Source organism: Sinohyriopsis cumingii, chromosome 1, assembly GCF_028554795.1.
Source record: "Sinohyriopsis cumingii isolate HCF-2022 chromosome 1, ASM2855479v2, whole genome shotgun sequence".
NCBI classification, from domain to species: Eukaryota; Metazoa; Mollusca; class Bivalvia; order Unionida; family Unionidae; genus Sinohyriopsis; species Sinohyriopsis cumingii.
The window spans coordinates 176,231,109-176,257,195 of NC_142961.1; the positions used below are offsets into that span (position 1 = coordinate 176,231,109).

The 26,087-nt window shown below is 37.3% G+C and overlaps 1 non-coding gene across 1 annotated transcript; it reads right to left on the minus strand.

Moving 5' to 3' along the window:
- Nucleotides 1-11,674: 11,674 nt before the first annotated feature.
- Nucleotides 11,675-11,747, minus strand: Trnap-cgg (transfer RNA proline (anticodon CGG)). Its single transcript has one exon. It is a non-coding gene; the product is annotated as a tRNA-Pro (tRNA).
- Nucleotides 11,748-26,087: the final 14,340 nt, after the last annotated feature.

Genomic DNA, 26,087 nt, shown 5'->3' on the forward strand with positions numbered 1-26,087 from the left:
TTGTTGGTTCTGACGGCGTTGTTAACACCTTATTGGCTATATGATATCGAGAAAATGTGAACTAAGTGCTTTCACAAAGACACGCTGAGGCAGCTGCCCTTAGGGGCCTGGACAGGTATCGCACCAGAGACCCTTTGATTAGGGATACTATACTCTACAGCGACTTTCCGAGCTGACCACGTACTCGAATAGAGACGTTTTACGACGGAGAGGCTATATCCATGAAATGTTCTAAGCAAAAATGTGAAGTATAGTTAATTGGCAAAACATTTATCGGTTTCATAACTTCAATAAAACAGTTAAAATCACTGCTCTTTTAAAATTAGTTAACATCGTTTCTTCTACAAACTTTCATAGTTACGTCCATGTCCGGTAACGCTTAAGTATGATATTGTACAAAATTTGCTTATGTATAACTTACCTCGGAGTGAAGTAAAACTCATAAACAATACAATGTATGGAATGTATAATTGATTTATAACTCTTAATACATGTCAAGATATTAAAAGAATAAACTAAATTCATTTTAAAGAGTGATCTCATTCCATCAAGGAAATATTGCTGAGAGGTGATTGTGACGAAGATTGTTATAAATGGCGTACTTGGTGTTAGACTTGAGTCACGTGACGATACGTACACTCATACATATGTTAATATTCCATTATGTTTAGTCATTCTTATGCAGAGACAAAAGAAAGATTTGTTACCCTACGATTGTCTACAGAGATACATAATATTATATTGCTGTTTTATTTCCTAAAATTGTAATGAAAGAAAATTCATATGCATCAAACACCGCGCTTGCGGAGCTTTAATAACAAAGAAAGAAAATAAATAAATAAATAAATAAATAAATAAATAAATAAATTATAAATAAATAAATAAATAAATAAATAAATAAATAAATAAATAAATAAATAAATGAAATATGGTTGGAGAGAGAGTAGGGGGTCACGGGTAGTTAGAATATGCATACGTTAGATTCGGTGGAAAAGTGGTTTTCTTTGAAATCAAGAGTTAAACCTTTTAACATTTAGCAATGATCAACATGGTTTATAGGCGGCATACCTTTAACAAGGAGGACAAGTATTAAATACTAGGTTCATGCAATAATTTGGGTCTTTAGATAAAGTTTCTGAAGTTTTATGTAACGCCAGCTAAGACTCCGTGTGTGAGTTTGTGTTCCATAATTTTTTTAAATATATTTCTAACATACTATTTAGAAGGATATTTTGTGATCAAATTTTTTGATGAAATGAAAAATCCAGACAAAGGTCGGCACGTAGTCATTTATCCTGAGGCAAAGTAAAGGGACATTGAGACTGGCAAATAAATACTAGTTTCCTATTTAAGCAACTATGACTGATAACTAGCAGGCCTCCTCCTGTGCGAGTTTTAATGTCACCGTCGCTACTCACTTATAAGCCGGGTCAAATTACAAACAAGAAAGATCCTGATATGCCATCGCATAATGCGCCTGCAGACCAGGGTTAACCCTGATTGTTCTACTAATTATCCCAAATAAACTGCACAAACCTAGATCTGTCGTTGCTTGATGCGCCGGCAGATATGGGTCTGTGCAGTTTGCAGTTGGACTCGTCTTATAAGCAGTTTCAGTTGGATTCGTCTTATAAGCAGTTTCAGTTGGATTCGTCTTATAAGCAGGTTCAGTTGGACTCGTTTTATAAGCAGTTTCAGTTGGATTCGTCGTTAAATGTTACGTATATGATGTTCTCATAATTTATCATATAAAAAAGGAGTGTCCTGAAATATATGTATGTAAAATGGTATATGTTTTCCTCGCACTTTCTGAATGATTTCAAGAAAATCAAAAGAAAGCATAAGATAAAAGTCATTTAACGTTCAATGATGCATTCAATTTTGGGTAAGCAGATACTGTTACTTTTGTAACTGACCAAAATAGCAATGTTCATCTTTCAAACAAGTCGTTATTTCCGACTCCGTTAAGAAAACTAATGTCAGATTGAAGTCTATGAAAATTTGGCCATCATATCAGAATAATTTCCCCACAACAGTATTTTTATTTTAAGGTTACATTAACAAAATACAACGTGGTTCTAATTTAATGGATGTAAAATAATTCACAAAAAAATCACATCTGGTGATTAACATGCTCTTTTTCTGTATCTAACCATGATTCCTTTGTCTTTTTCTAACATCATTTAATTATTTATTGATTGTTCTTAACTAGTTAAACACTAAAACTATGAATGTAAATTGCAGATCGAGCGAACAACTTAAATATAGCCAACTTAGTTATAAAAAGGACCAAACAAAAATTTGTAAAAAAAAATTGAAAAACGTAAAGGAAGAAATAATCCAAGTCATTAGCTTCACCTAATGTAAGGATAACTTATAAAAAGTGAGTTTGCTTAAGAAATAAATCCTTCCTCCAGCCAGGAAAAGAGAAGCAAATTTTACAATCACGATTTTGATTTAAACGATTAGAACGGTAAGACCTCTCTCTCTCTCTCTCTCTCTCTCTCTCTCTCTGTTACCTTCTTATAGATTATAGATCACATAGACATCATATGTCATTAAAATATGAGATGCGTATTTTTGTAAATATGTAGATGCAAATAAAGATGCCGCTAAACAGACTCTTACTTTGTAGCTGAGGGGGCTTGTATCTTGTGCAGTGCATCCAGGAAAATTTCTGCGACTCTTCATCTAGCGGATCAGCTGTCGAATTCAGTTCGGGGCAGAATTCTTTGGAAACGACAGAGCACATTTCGATCTTTTTTTCTTGACCCAAATCAGGATCCTTTCGACTGAGAATACTGTCAATTGAGAATTTCAAGATGCTTGGAGACACTTTTGGTAAGTCCGACACTTCTCTCTGTGGCGATGAGGTGTCTGTGAGATCTGCCATTTTGGATGTTGACGAAACTGATCCCTGACCGTCCTCGGGTTGTCTAAAAGATGTCGAGGGATTAACGAAACATGGAAACATTACTTCCGTTGGTCGCTCCATTTTGTTTTCTTTTCTCAGAATGCGACAATCAGGACAACTTTCTTCCGAACTTGAATATTTTAATGTTACTTTGGTTTGCACAAAGTCAAAGGGTAAAATAACACTGAAAATTACCGAAATAATCTTAATTAACCTGTTATAATCTACTTTTGAAAAAATGTACAATCCTTTTCCAGAGATTTATTGAAACATCATATTTGTCGATTCATACATTTTCCCTTCACTGTTTGGACTTCTCGTTTATTCTACCTCGTCTGTATTGACAAATATCGCTAGTTTCATAAATGTTTTCTTAATGAGATTATCGACGCAATCTATTGGACGAGCATCCACAGGGCGGAGTTAGATTCACCCGAGGTGTGTCTCATGCTGAGCCTGTTCAAATGTTGAACCGAGCAAGGTGGGTGCGGTGGAAATCACCACGTTACGAATATTTTCCAACAACAGATCCATTGTTGCAAATGCATTTGGAAATTAAATAAAGACATACCTTTTCTTGTACATCGGCAAGCAATTAGAAAGCAAAATAAAATTAGAAACAATTATTTGTGTCAAACAAATGTCAGCTTAGTAATATATATGTGCGATTTGGTTTCTTTATTGTTATATGTCTGTAATTGGTTGCTTCGCATTTTGTTTAGTGTATGCTATAGTTTTGTTTCAAAATACTTTAATATTGACATCTCCGGCTTATATTTTTTTCAGCATGTAAGAACACAAGTTCATTTGCATAATGTTAATGATGAACGTAGAGACGGTCGGAGAGAGACACCAACTGACTGCAAATTCTTCAGCAAGACAAGTCGTGATGAGAGATTAAACTAAAACAACAACAACAGCCACTGCTCCTAATACAAAACAATATGGAGTCCATTCCACCCCATACTTGACAGAGATATACGTTGTGGTTTTGCACACACACACACATTAGCCCATGCCAGCTTTCTCTACGATGCAACATAGGTATTACAAAAATCAGTATCGTCACTGGGGGGGGGGGGGGCCGGTGCCGACTGCACGGGGTGACACCGTCAGAGGGGGTAACACCAATATGACTGTCAATGCGAATTTTTGAATTTTTGTGCAGGAAAGAGGTCCGTAGGGGTGACACCATGAGTTACCGCACATGATTGTCCAAACAATTTTTGAATTTTTGTGCAGGAAGGAGGGCCATGGGGGTGACACCGTGAGTTACCTCACTGGATGACACCTACCCTAGTGACGCCACTGTAAAAAGATAGAAGAAGAAAAACTTATAACATGATAGCATGGGAATGGCTATGTGTTAGTTTGCTGGGAATGTTGCTTATTAACAAAAGTCAGACTTGATCATTCTTGTTTGGTGATGATCTGATTTCTTACAATGACATTCATAAGTAGTTTTCTTTGAAATATTTCTTTTACAACAGAAATGTGTGTAATATTCGAAAAAGTTCTCTCAGATATGTGAAACTATCTCTTGAAATATATCGATGTAATTTAAATATCTCTAAAAGCTCCACTTGTTCATAATTCGAAGGAATATTAGGTCCACAGTATTTTTCAAAGAGAGGTAACAATTTTTTTTAGACATTCTCAGCATTAGACTTATGTATTGGAAACTATTAAATTCGATTCTGTAATATTAATAATTTCCCGTTTCACCGAAAAGATCCCATATTTTACGTCGGATTCGTGTTGATAACAGAAAATATTTTTCTTGGATACTTCTCAGGTATACTCCATTACATAGAACGACACTGATCTTTGTACTTAACTTACTTTTCATATCAAAAATTAACTGTGCATGAAAATTACATCATGACATTTAAAGACAACTTACATTTCTCTTCTCAAAATACATATGATGGAATCTTTCGCATGCGTAAATATTACAATATTTGACACTTTAAAACAAGGGCATTTTCTTTCTTTTTTAAAAAACGGGTTCGTTTGTATCTATTTCAAGACATAAAAGAATTACATGCAATATAAAATGGCATCCAACTAACTAAAAGACGTCTAAAGATCGAATCTATTCGTATGTAGAGACAATAAACTGAATGTATACAATATTCGTCCCATTTTCTTCTACTCATTCTCTGCCTATTACAGAGTTTTATACAAGTTTCTTTCTATTTGAATTTGGCTGGTGTAAATCTTTTGAACGTCAGTGGATTTCTAACTCGTGAAATAATTCGTTTTCAAATCTATGTTAAAAACCTTCATATTTTCCCAATATATATGTTAATTTACGGTGACATTTCTCCTTATTTATCAATATTTGTATCAACCATTTTAATAAAGAAAAAAGTTTATAATTTGATCTAGTGCTTATTTTTCATTATCCGTAGAGAAAATGGAATCTTGTGTTGCATGTTACATTAAAAATAAATTAAAATAACTTAAAAACCCTGGCATACTTTACTGTGTCCATCCTAAATACCATAAAGTCAAGGCTGGGTTTAATCTTAAAGCCACATGGCAGCAGTTTCTCATAAATTTCACTATTCTATAAATCCAACTAAAGTTTGGAAAGAAGGTAATGATTTCTTAAATAAGCATTGTAACATTATCCGTTCTATGAAATAATCAGAATGTTAGGTTTAAATGACGTTCAAACATTTAGTTTAGAATTCTTATATCACGTGTTTAGGCTCGAATAAACAGTAACACAAGAAAGAGTGAAAACAGTAAGCTTTGAAAAAATACAATAATTTATTTCCCTGGAAAAATTATGCAAATATTAAAAATATGAACTTTACGGTTTTAAAAAAATAATCAAAGAATACAATTTTTTGAAGTCCTAATAACAAAATGTTTTACTGCTTTCAAGTTCGAATCCTGACGAAGAATCCAAGATGGAAGATGATGATGTATGCTGCAATCTGTAGTGTTGAAGTCTATAGTTCCTTGCAGAAACAAGAATTATCACTCCGGTTTCGGATATTTGAATAAATTTTTATATATAAAAAACTACTGTCTTTGTTCAACACTTTCACATAAGCACGTATTTTCCAGATAAATAACAGAATTAATCTTTTGAATCCAAGTAATTTGAAATAACTTCAGACATCACAACATACCACTTCCAGTGTAAGAGAACGCCCAGCTGCAGCTGAGAATAACTCTCCAAAACAGAAGTTATATCGTCTTCTCAAACGTAAACAGGGGGTCACGTAATCATATTCTAGAAGCTCATAGAAATTAGGTACTTGTTAAAGATCACGTCTAAAAGTGTTTATATCTTAAACACATAGCCCCATCATGACCTCGACAACAACAAATCATTTTAAAATAAAAATAGAACCTGTTTACGTGGTTGCTACAAATTTTGAATCAAGGTCAGGATCTAGTCCAACACCTTGTTTGGGGCTCTCAACCCTGGTGTGACCTGGTACTGCAGTGTCATTATCAATGTTGATCACAGTGTCTTCTGGACTGATAGCTCCAGACTGTTCAGCAGTATGACCACTCTGCTCATCATCATCAACCGCACTACCTGGAACCAACTCTCCTCCCACACTGGGGTTACCATCATCTTGGTTTGAAGAGGTTTCATCATCCACTGTAAGACTCACTGGAGAAGTCTGTAATTGAATTTTGGCCGGCTAAATCATCTTCAACACTGTTCCTGACAGACATATCTCCCGTATCTGCCGTGTCGGAACCACCAGATATACCAATCATTTCATTATCACTTGGAAGATAAAGCGATATTGAGTTCTTTTCATCCTGGTCGGAATATTAAACAGAGCCTCAGCTGTAGTCCTGGCTGTCTGGTTTCTTGTCGGAATGGCCTGTGCATACCTGGTAAAGTGATTTGTAATAACCAGTATATTTTAGTAGCCTCCTTTGGACGTCTCAAGAGTCTGAAAATAGATGCAAAATAGTTCCAATGGCTGTGTGGTCACGATGTTGACGAGTGGTGTTCGAACATCCGTTCACGATTTTCTAAGCATGCAACGACGGCATTTTTGGATCCATACTTCCACATCTTTTGCCATAAGTGGCCAAAAGAATCTATCCCTTAGGAGAGAAAGCGTCTTGTCTCGGCCTAAATGATCGCAATCATCATGTAAGTAGTGCATAGCCTCCTCACGGTGAGACTTGATAAGTACCAGCTGTAGTTGATCGTGATCATCTGCACTTGTCCTCCGGTATAGCACACCTCTTCGCAGGCATAAATTGTCAAAAGTCCGAAATAATCCTAAATGATCTCTTCCAGTAGGTAGGAACTGTCGATTAGGCTTTCCTTTGTCTGTACATGCTTTACCCATTCCCTTATAACATTATTGTTGGATTGAGCAACTCTCCAATCTATATCTGTCATTGCGGCAATTCCAGAACCAGAGTCAATGTCGTCAACAACATATGCAGACAAAGACTTTGAACAAATGGTTGGGCACTAGCTAAATTACAGAGAGCGTGTAAGGTCTCCTTGGTAATAGTCTTCATATCCTTGGTGCTGCTCTGCTCTCTACACATGGCAACCGAGATAGACCATCCGCGTCCGAATTCCTCGAACCGGCCCTGTAAATGACGTCAAAGTTGCAAATGGCTAGAACAGCTAACCATCAATGCCCAGTGGCATCAAGTTTGGCTGATGTAAGAATATACGTGAGCGGATTGTTGTCAGTGTACGCAGTAAAGTACTACCCGTAAAGGTAATCATTGAATTTCTCAGTGATTGCCCATTTTAATGCATGGAATTCCAGTCGATGCGCTGAATAATTTCGCTCACTTTTTGTTAACTCTCTGCTGGCAAAGCTCATTACTCACTTGATACCATCTTGAAAATGATACAGAACCGCACCAAGGCCGCAGTTGACTGACATCTGTGTGCAGCTCGAAAGGTTGCCCAATGTCAACGTAGCCTAGAATAGGTGGTTGAAAAGCTTTCTCTTGTTCTGGTCCCCACTTCCATGGTATGTGTTGAATTTTCTTCTGACGCTTACTCGCTTTATTCCGAGTGCTTGGCATTAATTCTGATAATGGTATAGCTATCTTCGAGAAGTTCTTCACAAACTGGCGGTATTAGCCAGCAAATCCAAGGAATTGTCTCACTTCCTCAGGGGTGTGTCGAGCTGGATAGTTTATGACCTTGTCAATCTTGGCTGGATCTGCCACAACATCTGCCTGTGATACAACATGGCCGATATATATGACCCTTTCCTTGAAGTATTGGCAATTCTTTGGGGACAATTTCAAACAGGAATCCCTAAGCCTTGTTAGGACCTTTTCTAGATTTGTTAAATGCTCTTCGTAGGTTTTACCGAAAATGATGATATCATCTAGGTAGATCACGCAGATGGTCAGATGCATATCTCCGAGGCACTCTTCCATCAATCTGATACGTAGCTGGTGCATTGCAAAGCCCCATGGGTATTCTCTCAAACTCGTAAAAATCTAGCGGACCCACTGTAAAGGCGGTCTTCTCCTTATGAGATTTATCTAATTCAATTTGATGATACCCCGACTTCATATCCAGCACTGTAAAATATTTAGATCCAGCCTAACAGTCCAATATATCTTCAATCCTGGGCAAGGCATAGGAATCCTTGATCGTCATCTTATTCAACTGCCGAAAATCAACGCACAGGCGAAGTTTTTAATCCTTCTTTCTCACTAGAACAACATTGCTGGCCCAAGGACTGATTTACGAATCACACAGCTAGCAAGTAACTGGTGATGGTGATCTTTCACCTCACTGTACGTGGAAGGGGGTATCCGACGGTATCTCTGTTTAAAAGGTGTTTCGTCGATCAGATTGATGCGATGCTTTACAGCTGCCGTAAATCCCAAATCTATTTCACTTCTGGAAAAGATGTCTTCGAATTTCTTTATAAGATCTATTCCTTTTTGTAGATTATCTTTGGACAGTTTATCCGAAGTAATGTCCATCTGACTGAGAAGGTCGTCTACTCGCTCCCTTCCAACCACATCTGCTGAGATATCAACCACAGACACTGGTTGCAACTCACACAAAATAGCTCTCGGAGGAATACTAATTGTCTGGCAGTCACGTTTGACACATGAACTTCTATCAGACCATTTCTTGTGTAGTTGTAAGTCACCAGGCCTGGAGAAATATCAAAATCTTAATTTACTGTGGACATTACTGAATTATGAAGCAGAGTATATGTTGAATGATAAGGCACCTCTTTATCAACGAAGGTTCGAAATATCACATTGATATTGCTTTCTACAATAATATCATGCGACTCTGCGCTCTTCAAAACACCTAGACAAAAGTTTATCTTTGCTAACTCCTTTTCTTGCAAAGTCAAATATCTGAATGTCAAATACCACGGAGCTGACAATCGAGATGTCTGTAGAAATCTTGCTCCATGCTCACGTTTGCATTCCTCTAGAGCACGCATTAAGTAGTTTGTCCCTCGCAACACAGGAACGCGACTACTGTAGTTGCTGTCTGGCACGACTAGCATTAGACAACGTTGACTTTCCACATTTGGCAGAATGTTACTTTCTATTTCAACTTCTATGTAGCCATTATATGGTAACTTCTCTCCATTTGCACATTCAACATTCAAAAGGCCTGTAATGGGCTCGATCGGAGTCGTCTTCAAATTCTTGTTATAAAATGCCTGACTAACTCTTGATACGGTCGATCCGGTATCAAATAGTGAATTTTACTCTAATACCATTGATGACAGCAGAAACCTCATTAGCTTGTCCTACTAGCTCTATCGTGTCCATTCCTTTATACTTTTTGGGGCAACCCCTTGAAAAGCATACTGCTTGCCCCCAGCCATAGGCCTCGTGAAGTTTTAAATCCCGTTTTGAATGGTCAAATAGAACACGACAAGCAGAAGCAATGTGTCCGATTTGCACTCAGCGCCAGCATATTCGGTCTCTCCTCTCAGCAGTATTAACTATCCTAAATCTATTCATATAGTGTTGCTGGTTGTTGGATATGTTGGATGCTGAATGCTCCTTAGGCATCTTCACTTCATTTGACAGCTGCTGGACAAGATCCCTCAATTCACTTATCTCCTTGTTTTGTGATGGGGTTGAAGTTGATGCCATATTAAGATTGGTAGTTTTCTTGGCGCGTTTTAGCTCATATTCCCGTTGCCTGTGTTCAGATTCAGTACGACGAAGAGCTACTCTCAATTCGTCAAATGTCTTGAGTCAAACTTATGGCCAGACACATCCTTAAGTATCTGTTTAAGTCCTGACCACAGCATTGCCCTTAGCATATCATTTGTCTCACTGGTCTTCACTAACCCTTTTTGGACGGCTTTGTTCAACAAATCTTCCAGCCTACAACTCCATGTAGAAATAAGTCCTCTTTCTGGCGAGCACTGTAGAAGTCTGCTAACAAAGTCTCTTTCAAATCTACATTGCCATACACACTCTCCAGCTTTGATAATAATTCCTTAATGGATGCTGTTTGACCCAATCGCATAGCAATCTGTCCAGCTTCTCCTCTCAATGAACGTCGGATGACATGAGATACCAACTCCTGTGGATACTTGCCTTGTTGCAAGCATGTAACTTCGTATCTCCATAATTCATACGATGTTTCACTCTTCTTTTCCCCTGAAAACACCGATATCCTTAATTCATGTGGTAGTGTGATAGATATAGGACCATTGGCCACGGACGCCATTGCATGTGATGCTGTCAGCTCTTCCTTAACAGGATATGCACCCAACGAAGACGTAAAGTCTGCCATCCACTTTGCGAAATCTTGAGGTGTGCCTGCCTTGGGCTTGACCTTTAAAGCCTTAAAGGCCCCTACTATGTTTTGAACTTTGTCCTCTGTGAACTCCATATCTGCTAAAGAAACGCGCGATCAAAACGACGAAAATCTGTGCAATATCTATATAGGGCCAGTTAAGCAAGGATATTGCAAAAATAAGGAACGCTCTGTACGAACAATTTTTTTTGTGTTGTTAATAGTAAATATTGTAAAATTGAGAAAAAATACAGCCTATGGGAAAATAGGTTCTAGAAGAATCAATTGAACCAGAACTACCTGTATTCTAACTCTGGTATAAAACAGATTTTAAGATGAAACAAATTTCCAAACATATTTACTAAAAATGTACTAAGGAGAAAAAAAATGAATGGCAACAAAATTAAAGTTCAGGAAGGAAATTCCATTAATATGAGCATCTGTTACGATGGATTGCTATATGATAGACTTAAGATATAAATGTACCAAAATATTCATAGATGTTTCTGTAATAAATACATATTAATTCAACTTGCACTGATGACAACCATTTTTACCTACTTCAAAGAATAATTTGGTCCACGTTAAATGAACAAACAAATTGTAGTGTCATAATGAGTCAAAACACATAAATATCAATCTATATAAGTATAGAATGAATATCAGTCTATATAAGCATAGAATGAATATCAGTCTATATAAGCATAGAATGAATATCACTGTTAATCATAAGGTTCAGATGATCCACAAAGTCTCAATGAAAATGCTTCACAAAACATTTCTTGAATCACATGAATGAAACAAAATAAACACAGCCGGAGTTCCATGTGCATTCTTCTATGATGTTTTCATAAATTGATATGACTGGAGTACCCACATGTACACATCCACTGACAGCGTGATACTGAAGGGAATTGCATCTCCGTCTATTCTTGTTTAACCCACTTGGTCCAGTCCTCCTTCCATCATACACATATAAAAGCATGTCTTTGGTATGCCTCAGTCGGGGTTCGAACCCACGACCTCCCGCTTCCGAGGCGGACGCTCTAACCACTAGGCCACCGGAGCGCTCACGGCGGAGTAGTCCCTTCTAATTTATTCCATTGTGCATTATATCAGCCCCAATTGCAATACTACTCGTGGAATCACACGATCAATTCGCACAAATTGATATTAATAGGAATTACTGAGTTACACAGAGTCTGACCTGAACTCACTAACATTGCACTCCTTGCTCCAAGTATTTGCCTAATAATTAGGGCTGAGGACTATCTCCCCAGTCTTCCCATAATCATACAAGTAATACAAAATATAAAAAAATTCTTAAATTGGAGTCTTATCAACAATTGCGCATACTCCTGATGTAATACAATATTGACGTTTCATTACATTACGAGCCATGTAATTGCACCCTTGAACGGAGAAACCCTGCCGTTTTCCACATGTGTACGAATTAATCGGATGTTGATTGACAACATCTGGGGATTAACCGATTTCAGTCAAAAACTTGAACACAATATTTGATGACATCACCGTTGTAAACACAAGAAACCAAAACCATGTCATATCGGATACAGTAAGCGATCCTTTTTAAATACGATATTCTCATTTTGCGTTTATATGATGCAGTACTCGGCCTTGCATTGACCATTTTTTTTTGTTTAAAGGCAAAACTGACATACATTATTTTTTACAAGTCCGTGTTGCATGCTGATCGGTGAATACGAAAATCAGCCCACAATAACTGGGTTTATCTTCAGCCCAAGTTCGCCCTTCAAAGTGTTACAGCTCCCCAGCTGATCACCTATATTCATCAGTCTTATTTTTATCTAATGCCTTCTTTTCTTTCTCAGATCAGCTTTAAAAAATGTGGACATACCTCTCTTCATTCCATCTCGAATCATTATGTGCGCACGTGCGACAATTGTTGTTATTAAATAAGCTAATACTCGCTCTCGTTTCTGCCTTAGTTAAGCTTGTACTTTCTACACGTAAATGATTCCAGAATGAGCCAAAGGCAGGAATCTCGTCTGCGCATGGCACAGTTATAGTTTTAGTGCAATTTTGGTACATACAATATTTGATTCTGAAAAAATTGTCCCTTTTATTCCTCCAATCAAACCAGAAGAATTGACATAGTCTCCAATGGCCCCGACTTCAGGAAAAAATGTACAAAACGGAACCAACTCAAGGGGAAAAAATCGGAAGAGATAAAATCATAAATAATCAAATTCTTATCTCAAAGTCAATTTGGAAACCAAAGGGTATCCGGGTTTACTGAATCATTACTATCTGAGGACTTCAAGTGGGAATTGCATATTATCAAATCGACAAAGAAAGTATACACTACACTAGCATTTCTAAAAGAAAGCTCAGACACTGTCCGCAGACATGCAGATGAACTACCTATCTAGCACTAGTCAGATCCGTGTTAGAATATGGTTGTGTTTTCTGGGATCCATGCTACATTAAGGGTGTTGATAGAATCGTGAAAGTTCAACACCAGGCAGCAAGATTTATTTCTAGCGACTGCCAAACCAGAGAAACAGGATGCGTCACCAAAATGTTAACTGACCTGGGTCTACCAAAACTCCAAGACAAGCGTAATGGGATTCGTTTGACACATCTCCATCAAGTAGTCGAGGGGTTAGTGCTGGCCCACTCACCAAATATATTTTTAAAACCATTAAGACAAAACCCCAGATTAAAGCCAAATCTTTTCCAGATTTGAAAATTATAAACATTGTATATAAAAAACGAGTATCAAACAATAGTAGATGTTTTGTAGTTGAGCAATGTAGAACAGAACAATTTTGAAATGCTTTCGTCGTAAAAACAATTGTGAACTGGAACCATCTGAGTGAGAGTATTGTGTGCGTTCAATCAGTAGAGAGCGTCAAGACAGCTCTTGAACATTACTACTAACTTCTAGCTAGCTCTCTCTTCCGGTGCAAAGTTATGCCGTAACTGGCCCTGCAATGTACACATTCAGTTTCCGGTGCAAATTTATGCCGTAACTGGCCATGCAATGTACACATTCAGTTTCCGGTGCAAATTTATGCCGTAACTGGCCCTGCACTGTACACATTCAGATTCAGATTTAGATTCGAAATATAGGATAGGGATTTAGAAGGAAACGTCTATTGCGAAGAATTTTTCTCTCAACTGACAGAGACCATGACTGTCAAACATGGAGATTAACCCCGCCCCCCAAAGGCACAGTGTTCGAGCTAAATTTTATCAGGATATGCTGAATGGGTGTTGAGTATATTCCAGTAAAGAACAATTTCGATTGATGGACATCAAGGCATACAGCTATCAGGAATGAAGTATACGAAACTATCCACCTAAAAGGCACCTACAAATATTCGTGATAAAATGCATTAGATTATGTTAAATGATACAGAAATATACTATTTGTGAAGATTTAAAACTGCACGATAAGGCACATAACTCTTGTAAAAAAATGAAGTAGAGGTACTAAAACCAAAAAAAGAGAACATCTCAAAGTTGGAAGACAGCGTTCAGACAAAACTGTACAATCTGAATGCATGAGCTATGTGGGTTAAAGCGAAATCAATTAAAAACTGGAATTGATCAACAAGGTCCACAACCTAAGTAAAACGTGAAGCAGTGGCGATCGAACCCCTCCAAGGCGTTGGTTTGGTTTGCAGTTTTAAGGCACAGCAGCACAAGGAGGTTATTTTGTACTGAGGTAATTAAAGTGCCTAGCCTAAGGACACACCATGGTAGCTGGTTTGATGGTAGGATTTGAACCAGAATCCAGCACGCTAACCACTGAGCCGCTCCTTTCATCAAAGGCACATCTAGATCCATGATGCGGTGCACCCACGAAAGTATCGTGTTACTTATTCCCGAGTTATGCTGGTTAAAACAAATGTGAAGATGTATAATTAATTCAAAGTGATCCAAAACAGAACTTAAAAAACCCAGCCTTAAAAGACATGTTCCCGTATAAAGCAGCTCACCTACAAAATAGGACTGAACTGTGTGCAGGGTAAATGGGCTATATTATTACAACTAGTGTGAACGAACGAACAAATGGAAAAGATTACAACTATTCGGCTATCACATCAAAGGAGTTGTAAAAATAACTTTTAATGTCATATAAATTCTGCAAAATTGAAAGATCAAAAGATTATAGGATTATTGAAATGCAAAATTATCTGATATAAAATATTCACAAAATCATATGAAAATTTTAGAAAAGCTAGAATTGCAAGTGGGTAGAAGCAAACATGATATCATTTATCTGGAAAGAACCTGGTTTTGCAATATTACGCAGTCCGGAAAAACAACTAAAAGAGTCGGCGTTTTAGATTTTTTTTTAAAGCAACAAATTCTTTTCAAGATTCACCCACTTAACAACTTTGATTACCACTGATGAAAATAGTATTAAGTGGGAGCTACAATAAAGCAGTTTCTCAGCTGTTAGATACAAGGGTGTTAGGGTTAGTTTGAGTGTTTTAGAAAAAAAGTTGCAGATATGTTGCAAGTCCTAAACCGTTATCCGTCATGCAAAATGAATAGTGTGGAAAAAAAATGAACGTGTGGAATGGGTAGCAATTTGTCAGAATGAACGGAACCGATTATATTATGGTAACTGAATATGCCAGATTAGTTATGTTTGGTCTGTTGGGCAGAACCTGGAAATCAGAATATGGAGTTATGTCTCCACAAGTGCAGCACAATATAAATTGTATCAGGATGAACAGATGGACAAAAGAAGATCAATATAACCAAAGCTGGGGTATAACATTTTTAATTTCTAAAATAAAGTTTCAATGGAGCCGAGATCAGGGTTAAACAAGAAAAATGTTCATCCTTGCCATCCCACCCCCACCCCCACCATGGGTATAAGTGCAATTATTGCTATTAAAAGTGCCAAAGAAGGTGTCGTTGTTGTTGTTGTTGTTGTAGGGGTTAACGCCATTTTTCAGCACAAGATAGACTATACATGGCAACCACTATAAATGGTAGAGGAAGAAAATGTAATGTAATTTGGTGAAAAAAGGCACAATTTCACTAAAAAGTGTAATGGATGACATTGTATGTAAATTCTATGAATTTTTGTACTCCTCCAGCAGCAGAGAGGCTGAACAAGCTCTAATTGGTTCACTCTCCGTTTCGCAAAATAAGCCTTCTTCGAAAATCGAAAGAAAAAAAATCACGATGAGACAACCCTGTCAACGAACTCTAATTGACTTACCAAGCCTATCGCGAAAAATCGCAGAAAAAGTCAGCGATCGCGTCGGTGCCAAGTTTGAGGCAGCGCCTCTCTGCTGATGTAAATTAAATCATTATTATATCAATAATAATGGCTAACCTCGGTGAAGCATGTACCACTAGATTAGCTCGAGAGCGACTAGAGACAATAAAAAAATTTCTTCACGTACGAGATAGTGTCAAAGAAAAACTGCAAGAAAGACAAGAATCCAAAGTTAAATTCGCAACGGGTGCAGAACAATTATTTAAGCCTGTTACAGCGGTTACTGAAAGAGTTGCAACGGCTACTGAAAAAAAGCAGCGAGAACTAAACAAACAAAGAAGATTTTACGAGCACTTCCAACTGAGATGGCTGCCGCACAACCTCAACCTAAAGAAGAAGGAAAAGCACCTGAAGGTGCTACTGGTGAAGAACCATAAAAGGGAAAAAAAGGAACTGGTTTTATGGAGAAATTTACTGAAAATGGTATACAAATAATAAAAGGAATTCAACCAATGAAACCTGATAAAATAGTCGAGTTTGGTGCGTTTGCTGCTAAAAGTTATCATTCAAGAACAAGTTTTTTTAAAACCTGAATATGTTAAAGATGTAATTCGTGATACATGGATTAATTGGGTGTTTAAAATAAATCAAAATGTTGATCAGATAGACAAACGAGAAATATTTTATACCACATATTTATCAGGAGTAACCGAATATGATAAAATGATGCAAGAACAGAAACAAAAACAAGAACAAGAGCGAGAACAGAAACGAAAAGAAAGGGAACAAAAGCGAGAACAGAAACAAAAACGACAACAAAAACTTCCCAGCAAAAGTCTTCCTATCAGCTTCCTCCTCCATTGCAACAAACGGAAAAAGAATCAACTGAAAACTTTTATAAACTATATGGAGAACCTACAGAAGAAGAATTTTACGATATACCTGACACCGGTGTTACTGGTAGTGGTTTGGGGAGTGGTCTTATTGCCTGTCCTAACAACGTCCTTTCTGACGTACACCGACTAGAAATTCTGATTGGTGGTAAACGAGCTGGAAATAATTAATAAATAACCAATGAAGCAGCTGATATTTGTCGACGATTATCATGGACATTAATGTTTATTGGGAACTCATTGATGAAATCGTTGATGACTATCATAGTGACTAGTTATCGCGATTAGATAAATGAATAACTAATAAGATGATTATACAGAATGCTCATCGTGGACCTGTAGCGGTTAGGGTGATAAGTTCGCGATTACCAACCTATAAGGCAACTTACGGAGTTGGACTCGGTGATGCTGTTCATGGTTTATTTAGAAAGATAGCCCCCAAAGCAATACCGATCGCAAAACAATTATCAATGATAGCTAATGACGTTGTTCGTGATAAAGCTCCTGGTGCTATTGGTAATGTTGCCAGTAAAGCGTTCTTGGCAATCAAGGACAGACTAGCACGATTAATACGCAGACCAAAAGCGGTCAAACCACAACCAGTGAAATTGCCAAGCACTGAAGTGATGCCTGCAAATGTCAGTAAAGTAATGAATCAAGCCGCAAATAAAAAACTAGCAGCCTTGATAAATCAAGGGGCTGAACAAATAAATACAAGTCTGATATCAGGAAGTGGTCAAGGATGAGTCTGTGCTTGATTATCAGTATTATTCTTATGAAGCACGACAGCCAAATCAGCGTGGACGAATTGAAATACAAGTTCAGGATACAAGGAGATATTTCTTGTCCGCTGAAGCATTTATTAAAGTTGAAGGTCAAATTGTAACAGACGTTGTCGCTAATACAGAATACGGAGCTAATGTCAGAGTTGGCTTTGTTAATAATGGCATCATGGCGTTATTCAAAAGTGCTATATATATGATCGATGGAAAAGAAATTGAGACAATCCAAGATAATGTTGGCGTTGCTACAACGATTATGGGTCTAGCAAGATATTCAGATGATTATAGTAGATCAGCTGGTCCGACTATGATGTTCTCCAGGGATAATGCTGACCATCCTGATGGCAGACCTGATATTGTAAGACGACCTAGAAACTTTGCCGACAACGCTGACGCTGATGTATGGCTGGTGGTTCATAACAACCCAGATTACAATTTAGGATTTAGAACACGTCAATTAATGCTGAAAACTAATCGTACATGATTTTCATGTGCAATTCCACTGTCCCACATCTTTGGATTTTGCAGAAATGTCAGAAGGGTCATTTTTGGAGCCAGACATACGATTGTACTTGTGCGAAAAGGTGATGGTAATGATGCTATCTGGCGAGAAAATGGCGCTGCTGCTGGTAAAGTAATATTATTTAAACGTTCGTTATGGATGCCGGTAATGACTCCATCACTCGATAAAGAACAACAGCTACTTTCTTTTATGGATTAAGGCGGTAAATCGATATTATCATGTTTAACAACAACTACCGATAGTGTTCAAAGTTCCATCGATGGTTTATTTGTCTGGCATATATCATCGCAGCAAGGTGATTCTGCACCAAGGCATATCTTTGTTGCTTTTCAAAATGCTGCGCGAGTAAACAATCAAGAAAGGAATCCAATGGTAATTGACAACCTTGGTGTCTCTGAAGTATCTTTAAGAATAAACGGACATCAAGAACCATCTGAAGATATATTATTGAATTTTAATCAAAATTATGTAGCACGTGCATATCATCGTTTGATGACATTTATGGTACGTGATCAAAATATTGATACTGGTTTGCAAATATCACAGTTAGATTTTACAACGCTGTACCCGATTTGTTACTTTTCGCTGGAACATCTTGATTTTGTTAAGCAATCTGTCCTTGATATTCATTTTCAAGCTCGCGTAACTGCATTACCTGAAATTGCAGCTGGTCCACCAGTTGTTTATGGTCCTTACAGAGCAATTGCTGTTATACCCAGCGACAAATCAATGTTACTTGAAGATGTTGGTGGACGAATGAGTCATTGATGCCCCAGTGGAAAATATATAGACAATTAGATCAATCGCTTTAATTATAAAAAATGTCATATACTGTCGATGTTACCTTGACTTCTGGTCAGACGAAAAAATTACAATAAAAAACGCAAAAATATGTGGGGCAATAATAACATTAAAAATGAGCAAATTGCTAATGGTGGTCCAAATAAGTTACCGTTGACTAAAACTCAACTAAAACATTTCAATAAAGCGCGAGAACCAAAAGTCGGATTTCAACTTGATTTAGCTCCAATTGCTGTAAAAAAAAATGGTTAAAACCGGTGGTATATTTCCACTTCTCGCAGCAATACCAGCATAAATTGCTGCTGCTGCGCCAGCTGTCGCAAAAGCAGCCGCGTTAGGCGCTGTTGGAACTGCTGCTGGAATGGCATTAAAGAAAGCAACTGGGAAAGGAATTTTACACAAGGAAAGGTTAAAAAAAATGATCATCACGGACACAAAAACCAACAAGGCGCCCAAAAAGTCAAATATGCCTCAGCCGGGTCGTCTAAGACTACCAGTGGAAAGATACGGAGCGGGTCTAAGACTTCCAGGAACTCCACCATCATGGTACCCCAAACGTTTTTGACGCCTATGTCAAATTTTGATTTACTTGATGCTGCTAAACAATTAAATATAAAAATTTTTAGAGGTGTTTTTATGCGAGATCAGTTACCACAACAACCAAACAGGGTTGAAACATGAATTATTAATCTTAATAACAGCGATGGTCCAGTAACTCATTGGGTTGCCTACGCGATTGATCCACGTGGAATTGTTTATTTCGATTTGTGAGGGTTAGCACCTCCAGTTGAATTTCTAAAATACATCAACGGGTTTCAAATTCAAGTTTGGTACTCAACGCTACCAACACAAACATTAACCGATCCACCAATATGTGGCCGTGAAGTAATTAATGTACTTGACGCGTTATCAAAATCAACCAAACCACCTCACAAAGTTGTGCATGAGTATACCGCAGGTAGGTTTGTTAACTCATAGTCGTTTTAAACAGCCCTTAAAGATAATAATGGTTGATATTTACGGAAGACCTCTCAGCGAAAGTAAAGGCAAAAAACGCGATGATATTGATTTATCAAAATATGCGACTAAAGATGTAATCGTTAATGTTATGAACCTCTCTGGAATTGACCGAGATGAGGTTGTTGTTTTTCAGGATAAATACGGTGTGTTAAAAACCAGCAATATCAAATGGAATGACATAGTTCGACGAGTACTCGGTGCGGTCACGGATAACATCCCTGTGTTTACTGGCAGCGGAAAAATCAGAGACTCAAGTATATCATTTACAACCATCACAGATGAAATCACAAAAAGTGTTGCTAATCGCTTAAAAAATACCGGTGACACAATGACAGGTGAATTCAACATGAACGAAAATAAAATAGTGGTAAATTATCCACGTTGAAAAATTAATGAAACCGCAGAGGAATTCTTTGGTACTCCGCTCACCGCTGACATAAAACTTCTGATATAAAGACAAACATTGATACGATTAAGAAAACGCAAGAAGATATCGTAAGTGGAATTCCTGAGATCGTTAACAAAATTAGTCTGATTAAAATTCCTCACAAACAGATCATAAGCGTGGTATACACAGTGTCATCGGGATTCGCAACATGGTCACAGCAAAATAAAACTCTCAAGTATACCACGGAAGTCACTGGAGTGTATAGGCTGTCTGTGTTCAGTGCTGCAAAATTTGAGATATTTACAACGTATCCCTGGCGGCATTCAACCGACAAGTTCTCCGGGGTTGTGTCTGTTGTGTTAAATAGCGGAAATAAAGAAATATTTATTCTGGAAACAGCTGATAAGAAATTAACCGCAACATCTTACTGGTGGTGTCTAGAATTTGTAGCTGAAACACCTCAATTGGTTACTGCGTAAAATAATAATGGCCTTAACGGAGTTAAGAACACCATTAAATGTTCAACAATATAGATGCGATCAAGTACGTGAATGGCAATCAGAGTTAAAAACCATCATTGCCCAGTATATCAGCTTGTATCCGACATGGAATATATTAACCAGCGAGTAATCCAGGCAACAATTGATTATACTGACAATATAAATAAATATAAACAACGATTTTTAGATGCATACTCGATAACAGAAGCTGATCTATCAAATTTTAAATTTTCTGGATATAACGCAGACAAACTAAAAAAATCAGTCAATGATATCATCGATGTTTTTTTTTTACTGAAATACTTGAACAGTGTAAAAAACACTACCGCCGGCAACTATTCTCCGATACAACAATAATCCACACGGAGAAGGTCGTCATGTGTCCTCGAAATCGTAAATATAACTCCAACGGTCGCAGTCAATCTTGTGTGTGATGTAATTGATGGAAGTTACAACACAGACACAACAATATCAAATCCAGCGCAGCAAGGATCTATTCTTTATTCGTTCACACCGAAAGAACCACCCGGATTTCTGATTGTACAAGAACCGATCAATCCGGTCGATCCACTGTTATCAAGAATAAATTTCAAACTAACTGACCGGTCCGGGCACTTACTGGATTTAAGGATTTGTAACGCTAAGTATAACTTTATATGTGAAATCCTAAGGATTTTCAATCGTAAAAATCTATGATTTTCAAATCTAAGAGTGTTATCAAGAAAACAGTACAAAAAAAGTACTCCGTCCTTGATATATATATTTTTTACTGACAAATAGACTAAAATCTGACATACTTACATTATCATTTCCACGATCAAGGGGAGTCTAACTTTCATTTTCATTTCCGGATATAATCTTTCTTAGTTGCCTCACGCGAGAATTAATTGTCTGTTTTGCCTCATATTCACGAGATAATTCTGATCTAATGTTTTCAATGGCCCGAGAGAGACTGACAAATTCCTTTATTTCACTTTCTTTTATTGTAGCCAGCGATTGACAAATAGCCGTCTGAATTTCCTTTACAAATCTGTACTCAGATGGCAGCGTTTATGCTCTGTCCTCTTTTTATTCAGATAAATTTATGCCGTCGCGCTCTAATTTTTTAATAGCAGAAATTACACCGTTGATATTTTCGTAATTCATTATACAGTATATTATATATACCTAATATATATTTAAAAGAAAAAATATTTTAAACCATTATGTGAACTACTAGGTTGCCATATAACATCCTATCAAGTCCAGAATGGTGTGTTTTTTTCACTAAAGACGACACAATCCCATGTGAACTCCTAGAATGCCTTGTGACATTCTAGCAGGCTCATGGTACGGAAACATAGCCCCCCTCCATGTGAACACCTAACCTGTCAAACAACTGTCTAGAACGCTCAGGAGGGCGTGTTTACAAGACGAAACATTCCCCATGTGAACTCTTAGCTTACCAAATGATATGCTAGCAGGCTCAGAGGAATACATATAATCTTAATTTTAACTTATCATAAGGACAGCACAACATACAACCTTAATTAACTTAATTCTAAGGACGGCACAGTACATATAGCAGTATATTTACAGCAGGTACTATTTACAGATATTTACAATATTTACAGGTATTTACAACAAGGACAGCACAGACAGACACGGGGTTATTTTCTATGCTCAACAGAATCTGCACATCCTCCTCCAAATCAATCCTGGGAGGTGAAAATAGCACCACCACGTGGTGACATGGCGGAAAGGTGTGTTTACCTGTTGAGTTTCGAAAACCCCAGTAAGAAACGAGTTTCATGGTATATAAGCTGAACTGATACTTGGAAACTCACGCGATGGGTGTGGTTTATTTGCTGCTTGTTTTCTTAAATATAATCGCAGAAAAAAATACAGATGGACCAGAAAACCAGACGGATTCAGTAAAACAAGTATATTGTCTGTGAAAATAAATATTATCTTAAATAAACGATTACACCTGCCCTTATTGACAGTCCTTGATTTTATCTACGGGAAGTAATCGTATATATTTTACTTCCGTGTTAACCCGTTACCACTTTTTACAGGTATTCTGAAATCAAGGACAGAGAATTATTTACCTTTACATTGAGAAACTGTAAGTGGCTTATTGATTTGGTGCAGAGAAACTAGGAGACGGTTAATCACCAATGCGCCACAGAACCTTGTTATTGATATATGTTATTACTGTTACTTTTGGATTGCAATAAAATAATAGTTACTTTTGGATTGTAAAAAAAAAAAACATAGTACAACTTGAATTTAGTTGTACTTAACAAGTCCGATGTTATTCTTTTGAGAAAAAGCCGATTTATATATTTTATTTGCGACTTTTCGTTCGGAAGGCAGGCAGATGTCAAAATACTTACCGGCTGCGTTCATTGATTGAAATATTATTTCTTCGCCGGTTTCTGTATTTAAAGATTTAACGACTCTAGGAACTTTTTTTTACATCTCCCATTATTTCCGAATGTACAATTTTCGCCTTGTGTAATAGCTCGAAGGTTAGATAAATTTTTATTAAGTTTTTGTCCATCAATATGATCGATCACAAGACCGTCTTTGATCTCCCCGTAAAAAAAAAACCTCGAATATGAACCTATGATTGTAATACCTCTTTTCCCAACAGTAAATCTAAGATAACCAGCATTATCAACTACACTAACTGGTTGTTTACGCTGGCAGATTCTGATTGTACCATCAAGAGATGCTTCATAATTCTTGACGATGGGATGTGGGACAAATTCTTTTTGCTCCATTTATATGTAATATTATTTATCTTCAAATCTTGCTATATAGTCTTCGGGGGTTCATATAACTTTATAAATTACCTTTTTCTTGTCATAATATCGCTTCAATTCTCTATATCTCTTACCACCACATTGCGCATATATCTGCGTTTATCCTCTAACTCCAACACCACATCTTAAACACGGCTGTGGACCAAGACTTCCTCGTCGTACGCTTTGCAAATGTCGACCGCAGAAGTCACTCACGCAGGATTTGTTACAAGGAATTGAAGATCCTACCATCAACCACTTGCACTGATTTCGTAATTGAGTCATCTTATATATATATATATATATATATATATATATATATATATATATATATATATATATATATATATATATATATATATTTATTTATTTATTTATTTAAATACTTGTCTGAAAGCCGAGTGGTCTAAATCGCTCACCGTTACGGATCACTGCCATCTCACCTCTGTCTGCGTCGGTTCTAGTCTCGGATTCGGCTAATGTGGGTATGTGAGAAAGCTTGCCAGTAGCTTCTCGTGGGTCGGTGGTTCTTTCCGGGGTTTTTCCGGGTTCTTCCTCCACCATTAAAACTGGCCGCCATGTATAGCCTATCACGTGCTGAAAAATGGCGTTAAACCCTACAACAACAACTTGTCTGAAATATAATATGGAAGAGTTTGAGAGATTATCCACAATCAAGCCTTGGAAAACTTCCAGATTCGATCTTGACAGATTAACCCCTGACTTGCGGTAACGAGCTCTGGCGGATCTGATTAATATTATCGAAAACGATTATTGATTACCTTGATATTCATCAAGGCGATCAGATATATTATTTTCAGAATAAAGTTTATTGTGCTAGCAGATTCCACTACGTGGATTATCCGTGACAAACGTGACCCTGTCCTTGCTAATGGAAAAAACTGTTGTGTGAAATAAAAATTCCAAGCCAGGAACACAGACTGGTATTGACAGACCATATTATGCTCGAGCGTATCCTCTGACCGCTGTTGTTTATGGAATTTATCAGCTAAATGATAAACTCAACATCGATGATCTTGCACCAGTGAGATTGTCAAGGTTGATTTGTGTAGCCGAACGAACAATCGAGCCTTTTACAAACGCGAAGCGTGGAAATGGGTTAACTAATCAGCGACGTGATTAGATAAACAAATGGGCTGAATCGGTCAAGGATACCGGAGCTACAATAAATGATGTCGCTGTGTTATGAAGTAAATTAAATTTCCAATGATAATAAAAACGTTAACCGGAGAGATTTTATATGAATCAAAGAACAAAGGAAATGGGACACCAATTGAAATTATTGATCACAATGCACACGCGTGGACTAACGCAGTAACAATATTTCCATGAGATCGAACTGTAAGATTTTAACCTCCAGAGTTTTCTGGGGCGAATATATTTGATTTTGTTCACGAAATAATTAAAAATGATCCTGTATCGGTATGGTTATTTTCAAGTTCAGATGATAAAGAATACGATCAATTTGTTCGACCCAACGGCGATTTATACCGTGAAGAATCTCTTCATGAAACGATGAGAAATCTCGCGCAAAGTTATTCAAAAATACTGAGCAATTATTAAAAAATTGTTTTACAGTTCCGTCAGTTGCTGCCCACGCTGCCAGAGAGAGAAATTCATGGAAACCAACGCGCTTTGAATTTCTTAAAGATGTGCAGTTAAGTTGTATCGAATATGGACAGGGCCACATGTATGACCACAATGATGTTATTTCGGTGGATATGGTCGCGTGTTATCCGGGAAGTTTTCTTGGGTTGGGTGAGTGTCATGGGTATTTTAAGAGATTAGGACATCCCTGTCATGAGATGACTAGAGTGGCAATTAATGGTCCATTACCTGATAATGACTTGACAGGATTCGCTTGTGTAGTGTCGTTCGAATTCGCTGAAGATCTTCATCCGATCTTTTATGTTTGGTTTGGTAGACACTTCTCAGAAAAACGCTGAGCACCAATAGTTTTATTACGAGATATGATTGATTGTAAATACTGATTTCGTTGACGGTCAGTGAGGCAATTATATCATATCGGAAACAAACCGAAGTTTGGTTACCTACACCTGAACTACTCCCTTATCCTGCTGACGCTGACGACTTTGATGTGCGATTAGACATTTTCGCGAAAAATACCACCAAAGAAAGCATTGCAAAGAATCTCGGTAGAAAATAATTGGTAAATTTACCCAAAGCGGAGCATATGATCCCCGACGGCATCACGCACGATTAATTCAAGATGATACTGAATATGATTTTATAATCGCTGATGCAACATTGAGAAATACATATTGTAGTCGAGAAAACACTTACTTATCCAACGGAAAAAAGTTAGGCACAATTGTTAGTTACATTGATGGAGAATCACCGCAGTGTACACATCTAAGATCCTCAATGCTCACTTATGTTTCTATAAATTCATTATTAATGATAAATAGATTTCCTGACACCGCGGTCAGAGTTGCCACGG